This window comes from Mus caroli, chromosome 16 (assembly GCF_900094665.2).
Source record: "Mus caroli chromosome 16, CAROLI_EIJ_v1.1, whole genome shotgun sequence".
Taxonomy (NCBI): domain Eukaryota; kingdom Metazoa; phylum Chordata; class Mammalia; order Rodentia; family Muridae; genus Mus; species Mus caroli.
This window is the reverse complement of record NC_034585.1, coordinates 51768397-51781888: the sequence shown is the minus strand read 5'-3', so window position 1 is coordinate 51781888 and position 13492 is coordinate 51768397. Positions and strand designations below refer to the sequence as shown.

The 13492-nt window shown below is 39.4% G+C and overlaps 1 protein-coding gene across 1 annotated transcript in view; it reads left to right on the top strand.

Annotated features, from left to right (window-relative positions):
* Positions 1-6999: 6999 nt before the first annotated feature.
* Zpld1 (zona pellucida like domain containing 1) overlaps positions 7000-13492 on the top strand; it is a 70298-nt gene continuing 63805 nt past the window's right edge. The window contains exon 1 of the mRNA XM_021185354.1: positions 7000-7061. The gene's annotated coding sequence lies outside the window, so the exon portion shown is untranslated. The remainder of the gene's footprint in view (positions 7062-13492) is intronic.

Genomic DNA, 13492 nt, shown 5'->3' with positions numbered 1-13492 from the left:
AGGGAAGGTGCACAGATATCTGGTGTTTGGACCTGCCTCCTGGTAGATGATGAAGGCCTGAAACAGAGCCTGTCCCAGAAGCTGTGTTGCCTTGGACTGTCCCAGAAGCTGTTAGCTTCTGTAGTCCACACTCTCACCTGTGCAGACTAGTTTTGGGGGGATCCGAGAATCAAGATGAATTCCCCTGGTGCTCAGGCAAAGCCCTCCTGAGTGGGGCGGACACCTCTTCTCTGGCAGAGAAGGTGCCCAGATGTCTGGAGCCTGAAATGGGGTCTGCCTCAGAAAATGTCCTCTAGGGACCTTCAGGATGTCCACTGACTCTGTGCCCAAGGTGACCCGGTGCTGGCGCCGACCGGAAAGGATTTGTTACCCTGGTCAGTCCAGTTTTCTGCTTCCCTAATGCTGTCTCAGTTTCTGGGTGATTGGATCAGAACAGAAGTTGTGTTCCACTCACTGGTGGTCCTAAGATCGCGTGGAGAGTCCTCTAGGGAACTTGGGTGTGTCTGCTGACTCGGCACCCAAGGTGACCTGGTGCTGGAGCTGCCTGGAATGGCAGCAAAGATTTTAATATTCATCCCAGCTATAGCTTCTGTGAAAACTTTTCTGGTGAATGTTTCTTCAACGTATTTAAAAAAGAGACATAATTCATTATGGGTTGGAAGAGAGGGAAGAGGAGGAATATAAAATTCCTTGCCAACCCTCAGCATCTTTCCTTTGTTGAAAACCTGTCTCAAATGAAATGAAATCCTGTAATGTCAGGATTTTCCCTAAGTGAGGAAACATGCTTATCATGTGATTTCAAGTAATTCAGTTTTGAGCTTTAATTTAGGGTCTTATTAATATTATTATCTTCTTATAACTTCCTTATGATAATCATGTGGCTATCTATCTAGTTGCCCTGTTGCATATTTGGAGGTATTGTTGAAGATACTTTGGTGGGGTGATGGTTGGATTCCTTGGAAGAATCTCTGAGGCATATTGTCAGCTGTGAGCGGCAGACAGAATGTCTTTCCTATGTGTCCTTATGTTGGTTTTCCTTAGCCTAAGTAGTTCCTAATACAGATTACTACCGAGTCACAAGACCTTAACTCACAAGATTTCTTTCCAGGGATGGCATGGGAAATTACAAACCAGCACACACATATAAAAAATGAAGCTAAAGCTCTTTACTGTTGCCAGTATATTATTACTTATTCATAGTCAGTGGTAATTTGTGAGGATGATCATTATAATTCTGCAGGAAATGGTCTGCCTTCCTGTGTTGCTCTTGAATAATCAAAATCCTGAGCTTTGGTAAGGGTGCTCCTCATTTACAAGGTTAATTCCTCCAATAACAGCATCTATACCCTCACATACAATTCACAGCTGAGAATTTATTGCACAGGCCAGAAACTCATTGGCTATGCAGTGTAAATAACCTTATCAAGAATGCAGAGAGAGGATCTGCGTTACTGTTCTGTTGGGTCAGAAGGGTAAACACAACAGGAAAATGAGGCTTTTGCCACTAAGTACTCCAACTGATTTATTTTACTGTGCCTTTTTCATTTTGAGCCTTATCCCCTGCAAATGTTTGGATATTCTGCCCTCACCTATGTATTTGTTTAGCAATTTTTAAGTTCTAGCGGGTGTGGGAACTGTCCCAGAGGATAATTATAATAGCTGTGGCTGTGGCTGTGTGTGAACCTGCTAAAACTGAGATGAACACTTCAGGTGAGAGTGAATTGAGACTGAATCTGCTTTGCATTTGTGTGTTTGTTTAGTTTCAATACTGGATGAGATGAAGAATGTCTCCCTAACAGTATAAAGAAAAATCAGTTGATCTAGGTGGAAGCTGTGGGAGTTGGTCAGAGCCAGGTTTGGGCAGGTTATTCTAACTCTTCAGCAGAATTCCATGGTTGGTATTTTCTATTTAACTTTACATGGATCAGAAGAAGAAAGTTGTGTGCAAATACTTAGTTCCCCATTGGTCATGCACTACCTTTTTTAATTAACATGGTCAGATGTGCTGGGCACAGAGCACATCCCCAGAGATTGGCCTTTAAGAATGAACTTCATGATTACATGCAAATAATGAAGCCAGGTAGCCACCTCTGGCTTTCTGTCCCAGAAATCAATTCTGTTCTCGACTTGAGGCCACTGACCTTTTTGTATGCCATCTGCAAGCCTGGCCTTTTCTGTCCAAAGAGGGACTTGCCCCACCACCTATCCTTTGGCACTCTCTACTCCATGTCACCATTTTTCCCCCAGAGAACCTTAACTGTCATACAAGGGAATTCATAGCAAGTTGGAACCCAAATATTATAAAATATGTATTTGCCGGTTAACTTCAAAAAAGTACACATTCAACCTTTAGATTCTATGGAGTTTCTCTCTCTCTTCCTCAATTCCTTCCTCTCCACCCCCCCTGTGTGTGTGCTTGTGTGTGTGTGTATGTATGTATGTGTGCTTGTGTATGATATCCTGTGTATACACATGTGTTTTGGGGGCCATTACGCTATGCGTGTGAGTATGGAGGTCAGAGATTGACATCAGGCACATTTCTTAATTGTTTTCCACCACACTTATTGAGTGAGGGCATCTCAGTAAACCTAGTTCACACTAGTTTTGCTAGAAGGGCTGTCTAGCAAGCCTGTAGGGTGTGCCTATCCTCCCTTCATGCCACACCTCTTCGCCTCAATACTGGGATTATAGACGTACCACTGGGCCATGCTTTGACATGGGTTCTGCACATCCAAACTCAAGTCTTTATGTTTCCACAATGAGCACTTTACCCAATGAGCCATCTCCTTAGGACCAATTTCATGAACTTTGAGTCTGTAGTCTAAATTGACAAATGGCTGATAATCCTGATAGAAATCAGTGCATATCTTTTCTTTTCTCCTATCTTTTTATTATTTATTTATTTTTTTAAATAGATATTCAGTTTATTTACATTTCAAATGTTACCCCCTTTCCTGGTTTCCCCTCTGAATACCTCCTATCCCCTCCCCATCTCCCTGCTCACCAACCTACCCACACCTGCCTCCTGGCCCTGGCATTGCCCTATACTGGGGCATAGAACCTTTACAAGACCAAGGTATTCTCCTCCCATTGATGACCAACTAGGCCATTCTCTGCTATATATGCAGCTAGAGACATGAGTCCCACCATGTGATTTCTTTGATTAGTGGTTTAGTCCCAGGGAGCTCTGGGGGGTACTGATTAGTTCATATTGTTCTTCCTCCTATGAGGCTGCAAACCCCTTCAGTTCCGTGGGTTCCTTCTCTAGCTCCTTCACTGGGGACCCTGTGCTCCGTCAAATGGATGGCTGTGAGCATCCACTTCTATATTTGCCAGACACTGGCAAAGTCTCTCAGGAGACAGCTTTATTAGGCTCCTGTCAGCAAAATGGAAGACCCAGCAATACCACTCCTGGGCATTTACCCAGAAGATGCTCCAGCTTGTAATAAGGACACATGCACCACTATGTTCATAGCAGCCTCATTTATAATAGCCAAGAGCTGTAAAGAACCCAGATGTCCCTCAACAGAGGAATGGATACAGAAAATGCAGTACATTTACACAATGGAGTACTACATAGCTATTAAAAACAATGAATTTATATGAAATTCTTGACAAATGGATGGATCTAGAGGATATCATCCTGAGTGAGCTAACCCAATCACAAAAGAACACACATGATATGCATTCACTGATACGTGGATATTAGCCCAGAAACTCATAATACCTAAGATACAATTTACAAAACACATGAAACTCAAGAAGAAGGAAGACTAAAGTGTGGATACTTCGATCCTTCTTAGAAGGGGGAACAAAATACCCGTGGAAGGAGTTACAGAGCCAAAGTGTGGATCAGAGACTGAAGGAATGGTCATCCAGAGACTGCCCCACCTGGGGATCCTTCCCATATACAACCACCAAACTCAGACACTATTGCAGAGTCCATTTTTTTTTTCAAATAAGAGATATTTGTTTGGGAAGTTTAATGATTTTTAAGAAAACTCAGTTTTTCTGTTTTTAGCTGACCTTTAGAAACAAATGCTCATAGACTATTTTGTGCTCTTTCTTTCGTGAATTTACCAACAGAGAAGGCTAGAGGACCTTACATGTTAAGTAGGGCAACCTGTTCTGCCAAGTGTGGTAGAGATACACCATAATTCCCCATTCTTTATTTAGTGTGCAAGTATAACATGCGATTCTCCATCTTCATTCTTTTTTCACTTATTTTTTATGGTCCAGGTTTTGGACTTCTGAATATATGGGTGTACATTTTGGCCTTACTGGGACTGTGATGTATCTTATCTCTGTCATATTTATATTCCACTCTTTCGTATAAGCCTCATTCCACACTGTGTTTCTTCAGCAGCAATGTATCTCTGCATAACCTTTAGAATGGGCACTTATTTAAACCCAAGTAGGTTGGTTTTGGTTACTTTACATTTAGAAGTTCATCTATATTGTTTACTTTACCCTTAAATTCCATGAAATTGAGATATTTTAATAATGTAACCTTTAAAACTGTTATTTTCACTCATTCTTACATGTAAATGATTTTCATATCATCAACATTATTGAAAATACCATTTAAATGTCATACATTTACCTAATCTATTTATTTAATCTATCTGTTCTCTAACTCATGACCACAATTCAGTAGATATCTTAGTGGGATCTTTAGGAGTACATTTATCAATCATTCAATTATTCAGTGTTTCTTTTATTTATATAATGGGGTGAGACGTTTTGCATCTATGTTCATAGGGAAATTAGTCTGTAATTTTTCTTTTTTTGTTGGCTCCTTATATGGTTTGAGTGTCAGGGTAACTGCCATGTCATTAAAGAAATAGCATAATGTTTCTTCTCTATTTCATTGAATAATTTGAGGAGTATTGGCATTAAGTCTTCTTTGAAAGTCTGTTATATTTTTGTGCTAAAGTGATCTGGGCCCTGGGCTCCTTTGTTGAGAGACTTTTAATTACTGCTTCTATTTCACAAGGGGCTATAGGGCTGTTTAAATTGCTTATCTGATCTCCATTTAACTTTGGCAAGTGGTATGTATTGAGAAAATTATCATTTAGTTTAGATTTTTTATGGGAGTTAAAATATTATTCTAATACTTGTGTTAAACATTAGTTTTGATTTTATTATTTTTAATTAGATATTTTCTTTATTTACATTTCAAATGTTTTCCCCTTTCCTGTTTTCCCCTCTGAAACTCCCCTATTCTGTCCCCCTCCCCCTGCTCACCAACCCACCCAATCCCACTTCCTGGCCCTGACTTTTCCTTATATTGGGACACAGAACCTTCACAAGACCAAGGGCTTCTTTTCTCATTGATGATCAACTAGGCCATCCTCAGCTACATATGAAGCCAGAGCCATGAGTCCAACCATGTGTTTTCTTTGGTTGGTGGTTTAGTCCTAGGGAGCTCTGGGGGTACTAGTTAATTCATATTTTTGTTCCTCCTATGGGGCTGCAAACCCCTTCAGCTCCTTGGGTACTTTCTCTAGTTTCTTCATTAGGGACCCTATGCTCCATTCAATGGACAGCTGTGAGCATCCACTTCTGTATTTGTCAGGTACTGGCAGAGCCTCTCAGGAGACAGCTCTGTCAGGATCCTGTCAGCAAGCTCTTGTTGGCCTCCACAATAGTGTCTGGGTTTGGTGGTTGTATATGGGATGGATCCCCAGGTGGGGCAGTCTCTGGATGGTCATTCCTTCAGTCTCTGCTCCACAATTTGTCTCTGTAACTCCTTCCATGGGTATTTTGTTCTCCCTTCTAAGAAGGATTTGAAGTATCCACACTTTAGTCTTCCTTCTTCTTTCTTGAGTTTCATGTGTTTTGCAAATTGTATCTTAGGTATTCCGAGCTTCTGGGCTAATATCCACTTATCAGTGAGTGCATATCATATGTGTTCTTTTATGATTGGGTTACCTCAGTAAGGATGATACCCTCCAGATCCATCCATTTGTCTAAGAATTTCATAAATTCATTGTTTTTAATAGCTGTTTAGTACTCCATTGTGTAAATGTACCACATTTTCTGTATCCATTCTTCTGGACATCTGGGTTGTTTTCAGCTTCTGGCGATTATACATAAGGCTGCTATGAACATAGTTGAGCATGTGTTCTTATTACAAGTTGTCGCATCTTCTGGGTATATGCCCAGGAGAGGTATTGCTGGATCCTCTGATAGTACTATGTCCAAATTTCTGAGGAACCACGAAACTGATTTCCAGAGTGATTGTACCAGCTTGCAATCCCACCAGCAATGGAGGCGTTTTCCTCTTTCTCCACATTCTTGCCAGCAACTGCTCTCACCTGAGGTTTTTATCTTAGTCATTCTGACTGGTGTGAGATGGAATCTCAGGGTTGTTCTGATTTGCATTTCCCTGATGACTAAGGATATTGAACATTTTTTTAGGTGCTTCTCAGCCATTTGGTATTCCTCAGTTGAGAATTCTTTGTATAGCTCTGTACCATTTTTTAAAATAGGATTATTTGGTTCTCTGGAGTCTAACTTCTTGAGTTCTTTGTATATATTGGGTATTAGCCTTCTATCAGATTTAGGATTGGTAAAGATATTTTCCTTATTTTAGATTTTACAATTTTGAGGACAAGTTTTAAACTTATTTTCTTAGGTTCCTCTGGATTAATTCATAGCTCCATTCTTCTCTTAATTGAATTACATGTTGCTGGAAGTTTAATAGCTTCTCTTGAAAACCTATAGAGGCATTTGCCAGGCAGCTGTTGGAGCCTGGTATCTGTCTTTCATGATGCCTGAATCAGTTATGCTATGCTTGACTACATTTAAAAGTCTGAAGATTTATTGTGAAACATTGGGGATGTCTTCTGCTGCTAATTGCATTATCTGGGCATGGCAGTCTTGGGTATATGCAGTCTCCCTCATAAGCCTCATGTAATGTGTTTTGGAAAAATTTAAGTGACAATTAGAGATCCATATTTCAGAGTAAATTAAATTGCATGTGATGCTACCAGTGCAAAGAACTCAAATGAGCTAGATAACAGACACATTTTATGCAGAATAGTTCTATATCCAAGGTATCATTGAGTAGAGTGTTGTTCAGTTTCCACGTGAATGTTGGCTTTCTATTATTTATGCTGTTATTGAAGATCAGCCTTAGTCCGTGGTGATCTAATAGGATGCATGGGGAAATTTCAATATTTTTGTATCTGTTGAGGCCTGTTTTGTCACTGATTATATGGTCAATTTTGGAGAAGGTGCCATGAGGTGCTGACAAGAAGGTATATTCTTTTGTTTTAGAATAAAATGTTCTGTAGATATCTGTTAAATCCATTTGGTTCATAACTTCTGTTAGTTTCACTGTTTAGTTGCTCTGTTTAGTTTCTGTTTCCAGGATCTGTCCATTGGTGAGAGTAGGGTGTTCAAGTCTCCCACTATTATTGTGTGCGGTAATATGTGTGGTTTGAGTTTTACTGAAGTTTCTTTAATGAATGTGGATGCCCTTGCGTTTGGAGCATAGCTGTTCAGAATTGAGAGTTCATCTTGGTAGGTTTTATGTTTGATAAGTATGAAGTGCCCCTCCTTGTCTTTTTGGGTAACTTTGGGTTGAAAGTCAATTTTATTAGATATTAGAATGGCTACTCCAGCTTGTTTCTTGGGACCATTTGCTTCGAAAATTGTTTTTGAGACTTTTACTCTGAGGTAGTGTCTGTCTTTGTCCCTGAGGTGGGCTTCCTGTTTGCAGCAAAATGTTGAGTCCTGTTTATGTAGCCAGTCTGTTAGTTTATGTCTTTTATTGAGGAATTGAGTCCATTGATTTTAAGAGATATTAAGGAAAAGCAATTGTTGCTTTCTGTTATCGTTGTTGTTAGAGTTGGGATTCTGTTCTTTTGGCTATCTTTTTTAAAGTTTGTTGAAGGATTACTTTCTTGCTTTTTCTAGGGTATAGTTTCCCTCCTTGTGTTGGAGTTTTCCATTTATTATCCTTTGAAGGGCTGGATTCATGGAAAGATATTTGAATTTAGTTTTTTCATGAAATACTTTGGTTTCTCCATCTCTGGTAATTGAGAGTTTTGCTGGGTATAGTAGCCTGGGATGACATTTGTGTTCTCTTAGTGTGTGTATAACATCTTCTGAATTTGATAATCTCTGATGAGAATCTGGTGTAATTCTAATAGGTCTGCCTTTATATCTTACTTGACCCTTTTCCCCTACTGCTTGTAATATTCTATCTTTATCTAGTGCATCTGTTGTCCTGATTATTATATGTCGGGAGGAATTTCTTTTCTGGTACAGTCTATTTGCAGTTCTGTAGGCTTCTAGTATGTTCCCGGGCATCTCTTTTATTAGATTAGGGAAGTTTTCTTCCATAATTTTGTTGAAGATATTTACTGGCCCTTTAAGTTGAAAATCTTCATTCTCATCTACTTCTATTATCTGTAGGTTTGGTCTTCTCATTGTGTCCTGTATTTCCTGGATGTTTTGATTTAGCATCTTTTTGCATTTTGCATTTTCTTTGATTCTTGGGTTTATGGTTTTTATGGATTCTTCTACACCTGAGATTCTCTCTTCCATCTCTTGTAGTCTGTTTGTGATGCTCACATCTATGTGTCCTGATTTCTTTTCCAGGATTTCTATCTCAAGAATTGTCTCCCTTTGGGTTTTCTTTATTGTTTCTACTTCCATTTTTAGATCTTTGATGGTTTTGTTCAATTCCTTCTCCTGTTTGGTTGTGTTTTCCTGTAATTCTTTAAGGTATTTTTGTGTTTTCTCTTTAAGGACTTCTACCTGTTTAGCAGTGTTTTCCTGTATTTCTTTCAGTGAGATATTAATGTCCTTCTTAAAATCCTCTACCAGCATCATGAGATATGATTTTAAATCGGAATCTTTCTTTTTGGGTATGTTGGAATATCCAGGACTCTCTGTGGTGGGGGTACTGGGTTCTGATGCTGCTGAGTGGTCTTGGTTTCTGTTAGTAAGACTCTTATGTTTGTCTTTTGCCATCTGGTAATCTCTGGTTTTAGATAGTCTACCTGTGTCTGACTGGAGCTTGTTCCTACTGTGTATCTGTTAGCCTCTGTCAGCACTCCTGGTAGACCAGCTCTCTCCTGAGTCCTGAGGGTCTGAGAACTTCCCATAGTCCTGCTCTCCTCTGGCTGGGGAGGTGCACAGAGGACTGAGAATAAGCTCTGCCTCCTGGCTGAGGATGATGGCCCGAAGGGACCCTGTCCAAGAAGCTCTGTTGCTTCTGAGGCCCGTGTGCTCTCCTGCATGGACTGGCCTCCGAGAGACCCTGGATAGAAAATGGTGATCTTACCTGAGTCCTGGGGTAAGAGCCCCATTTATTTTCTAATGTAACACTTAGTGGTATGAATTTGCCTCTTGGAACTGCCTCCATTGTGTCTGATGGGTTTGGGTATGTTCTATGTGTATTTTCATCTCATTATTAAAAGTTTTTATTTTCTTTACTAATTTCTGTCCTCATTTCTGACTCAACTTTTAGTGAACTGCTCAGTTTCTATGAATTTGTATGTATTCCATTGTTTTGGCTGTTGTTGATATTCAGCTTTAATCCATGGTGGTCAGAGAGCATGCAGGGCGGGCCTGCCTGCCTGCCTGCCTGCCTGCCTGCCTGCTGCCTGCCTGCCTGCCTGCCTGCCTGCCTGCTGCCTGACTTTCTTTCTTTCTTTCTTTCTTTCTTTCTTTCTTTCTTTCTTTCTTTCTTTCTTTCTTTCTTTCTTTCTCTCTCTCTCTCTCTCTNTCTTTCTTTCTCTCTCTCTCTCTCTCTCTCTCTCTCTCTCTCTCTCTCTTTCTTGTTTTTGTTTTTTCATTTTTTTTAAAAATTTTATCTCTTGAGAATTTGTATCTGAGTATGTGGTCAGTTTTGGAGAAAGTTCTATGAGTTGTTGAGAAGAAGGTAAATTCTTTTGTGTTTGGGTGAAACGTTCTATAAATATCTGCCATGTCCAATTAGTTTATAATCTCAGCTTCAGCAACTCTTTGTTTAATTTTTGCCTGGATGATCTGCCTATTCCTAAGTGTGGCATACTGAAGTCTCCCCTATCAATGTGTGAGGGTTAATTGTGATTTATGCTGTAGTTGTGTTGCTTTTATAAACTTGGATACTCTTGTGCTTTGCTCATGGATGTTAAGAATTGTAATATCTTCTTAGTGGATTTTCCCTTGATGACAAGTACGTATTTTCCTTCCCAATATCTTCTGATTAGTTTTTGTTTGAAGTGTGTTTTGTCAGATATTTAAAATTTAGCTACATCAGATTGCTTATTTGCTCCATTAGCTTAGAATTTCTTTTTCCATCCTTTTATCTTGACTTTTTCTTTATCTTGTTAAAGTGTGTTTTTCGGATGCAGCAGAAAGATGGATCCTGTTTTCTCATCCATTCTATCAGTCTGTGTATTTTTACTGGGGAATTATGACCGACCATTGATATTGAGAGATATCAATGACCAATGATTGTTGATTCATATTATTTTGCTGTTGTGTGTGTGTGTGTGTGTTTCCCATCTTGGAATTGTTCTGGCCTAAATTATTATTATTTGTGTTTTCTTGGGTGTTGTTAACTTCTTTAGGTTGAAGATTTTCTCCCAGTGTTTTCTGTAATTTGTATTTGTAGATAGAAATTTTAAATTTAGTGTTATCATAGAATATCTTATTTCCACATTTCCTGGATGTTGAGTGACTTTTGTTTAGAGTTAGCATTTTCTTTGACTAAGGTATATGTTTTCTTTGTTGTGTTTGCAATGTCTGTGATCCTCTTTCTTTCTCTTGTGTTCTGTTGGTGACACTTGCTCTGAGGGTCCAACTTTAGACCTAGTTTTTATTTCTAGATTTCTCTCAGTTTGGGTTGCTTTATTGGTATTTCCTCTTTCAAGTTTTGAATGTCTACCCCAACTCATTTTTTTCTTCTATTGTTTGTATTTTCATAGATATTTTAAAGGAATTCATTAATTTCTTCTTTAAGAATCTCTAACACTTGATGCCCTGTCTTTCTACTGGATGTGGATCTTACAAGTTCCCTCTCCCCACAGTAGGGCATTCATCTAAGGTTCCTCTCTTTGAGTCCTGAGAGTCTCTCACCTCTGAGGTCTCTGGTATATTCTAGAGAGCCCCCCCCCATCTACTGAATTTGTCTATTTCCATTCTTTCTGTTGGCCCTCAGAACTTCAGTCCTGTTTCTCTCTGGCCCCATCCCACAGTCAAAAACTCTAATTCAGGATTGTTCTTGTCTGAAAGAAGTACAGGGTCAAAAATGGAGAAGAGCCTGAGGAAAAGGAGATCTAGTGACAGGACCAAAGTGGGATCCAGCTCAGGGAGAGGTTCCCAGGCCTGACACTATTACTGATGCTGTGGTGTGCTTACAAATAGGTGCCTATCATGACAGCCTTCCAAAAGGTCCAAAAAGCAGCCGAAAGAATCAGATGCATATATTTACACCCAACCAATGGACAGAAGCTGGGGATACCTGTGGTTGAATTAGGGAAAAGCTGGAAGAAGCTGAGGAGGAGGGTATCCCTATAGGAAGATCAGCAATCTTAACAAACCTGGACCCCTGGGATCTCTAAGATACTGAGCCACCATCCAGGCAACATACACTAGCTGGTACAAGGTCCCTAACACATATACAGCAGAAGATTGCCAGGTCTGGACTCAGTCAGAGAAGATGCACCTAACCCTCGAGAGACTTGGGGCCCTGGGAGTCAGGAGTTCTGGTGGGGTGGAGATGGGGTAGGGGGACATCCTCTTGGAGATGGAGGGAGGAGGTTTGGGATGTGGAACAGTTGGAGGGTGGACCAGGAGGGGGATGAAGTCTGGACTGTAAAACAGATTAAAGTATAAAAAAATAGAAAGAAGATCAAAAGGGATCTGTAACATATTCATAAACACCATTTTAAGGTCTTTGCCTCATGCTTTACTATGTTGCAATGCTCAAGGCTTACTTTAGTAGGGCTTCTGGGCTGTAGTAGAGACTTGTCCTGATTGTCCTTGATTATGATTTTTATCCTGGAGTGTAGGCAAGAAACTGGGAAAATTATAATTCTAGGTGTTGATATCTACTCTTTGTTGGGTGGGTGTTCTGTTTCTTGGTTTCTGTTGCTTTCTCTGGATCTTGGGATGGTGTGGTGGCTGTGTGTTACTTGGTAGAAAGCTCTTCAGGGATCCTGCTAGATGTGATCACTGTGGGCTCCCAGTAGGTGTGTTTCTGGGGATCAGACTTGGGAATTGCATTTGAAGGGGGAAGGAAAGAGAAGGTGAAGCTCTGTAGTTTTCCTATATGCTTTCCTGATCAAGTGATAGTTTATATTTTTTACTTAGATAATTATTTAATTGTTTAGTGTGGAGCTGAGCATCTGTGTTTGGGCAAATGCATGCATTGATTCACCTTTGGTTTTTCTTCTATGTAGCATTATTAAATATCCTATAACCATAATTTTACATTTCTCATCAAAACTGGAAATGTGTAATTTCACCAAAAACATCATTTTTCCAAGAAATTGAAGAGATTCTAAAAAACATGCATATGTCTTTAAGAGATTTCTAGCTACTCCTATCATCTATCTAGTAAAACCCCAGGCAAGTTACATCACTTGCTTTCTTTCTAAAGCCCTTAGGATGCTGATGGCACAAGTGAAATGGCCTTTCAGCAACCCAACCCTGGAATTCAGAAATGGTGAAGTCAAGAAGCCACTTAAAGTTTAATTCCCTCTTTATTAAGAATTCTTTTGAGAAAACAAAATTGCTTCTTGGCACCTAAAAGCATGAGAGAAATCTGTTGACTGGAAATTGGCCCAGGGACTTTAGCCCTGAATAGATTCTTTGTCCATTAAAGGGTCTCTGTGAATGTCCTGTTCAAAAAGAAGGACTGGGATGGGAAGACTGGACATATAAGGCCCAACAGATTACCATCATATTTTAAATATAATAAAATTAAATTTCCACAATACTTATCAGACTATGTAGAAACCAATGTATTGTCATAATAATTGTTTATATAAATCTAAAAATCCCATTCACAATGTAATTTTCAAAGGATTCCTGAGATATCTACATGCTTTCAAAGCCTTCTTTTAAAGCTCTTTCCATCTCTGTTTATAAACATCATAAGCAAAACAAATGCTTTGAGTTCCAAACAACAAAGTATAAAAATTGTTTAATATGGACAAAGTAACTCTTTGCCAAAAAGTTGGGAGCTAGAGGCAAATAGCATTGAATGTGTTCAAAGCTGTGGGTATCTAGAAGAAAGCTTTTGCACGTCAAAATTAGCAGATGGTCTTATTCCCTTTGGAGTTCACAGGCTCAACTGAATTCCTGACCTGGAATTACTTATTCAAAGAGGTTGGCCTCTTCTAATGGTTTAAGTTGCTGTGTAACAGTAAACTGTGTCATTCCATTTGAGTGTTGAAATTTGTCTAGTATGATTCAAAATTTATTTATGCTTGGACAATGCAGTTAATCATATTCACATTTGACTATTGCCCAAAAGTCAATT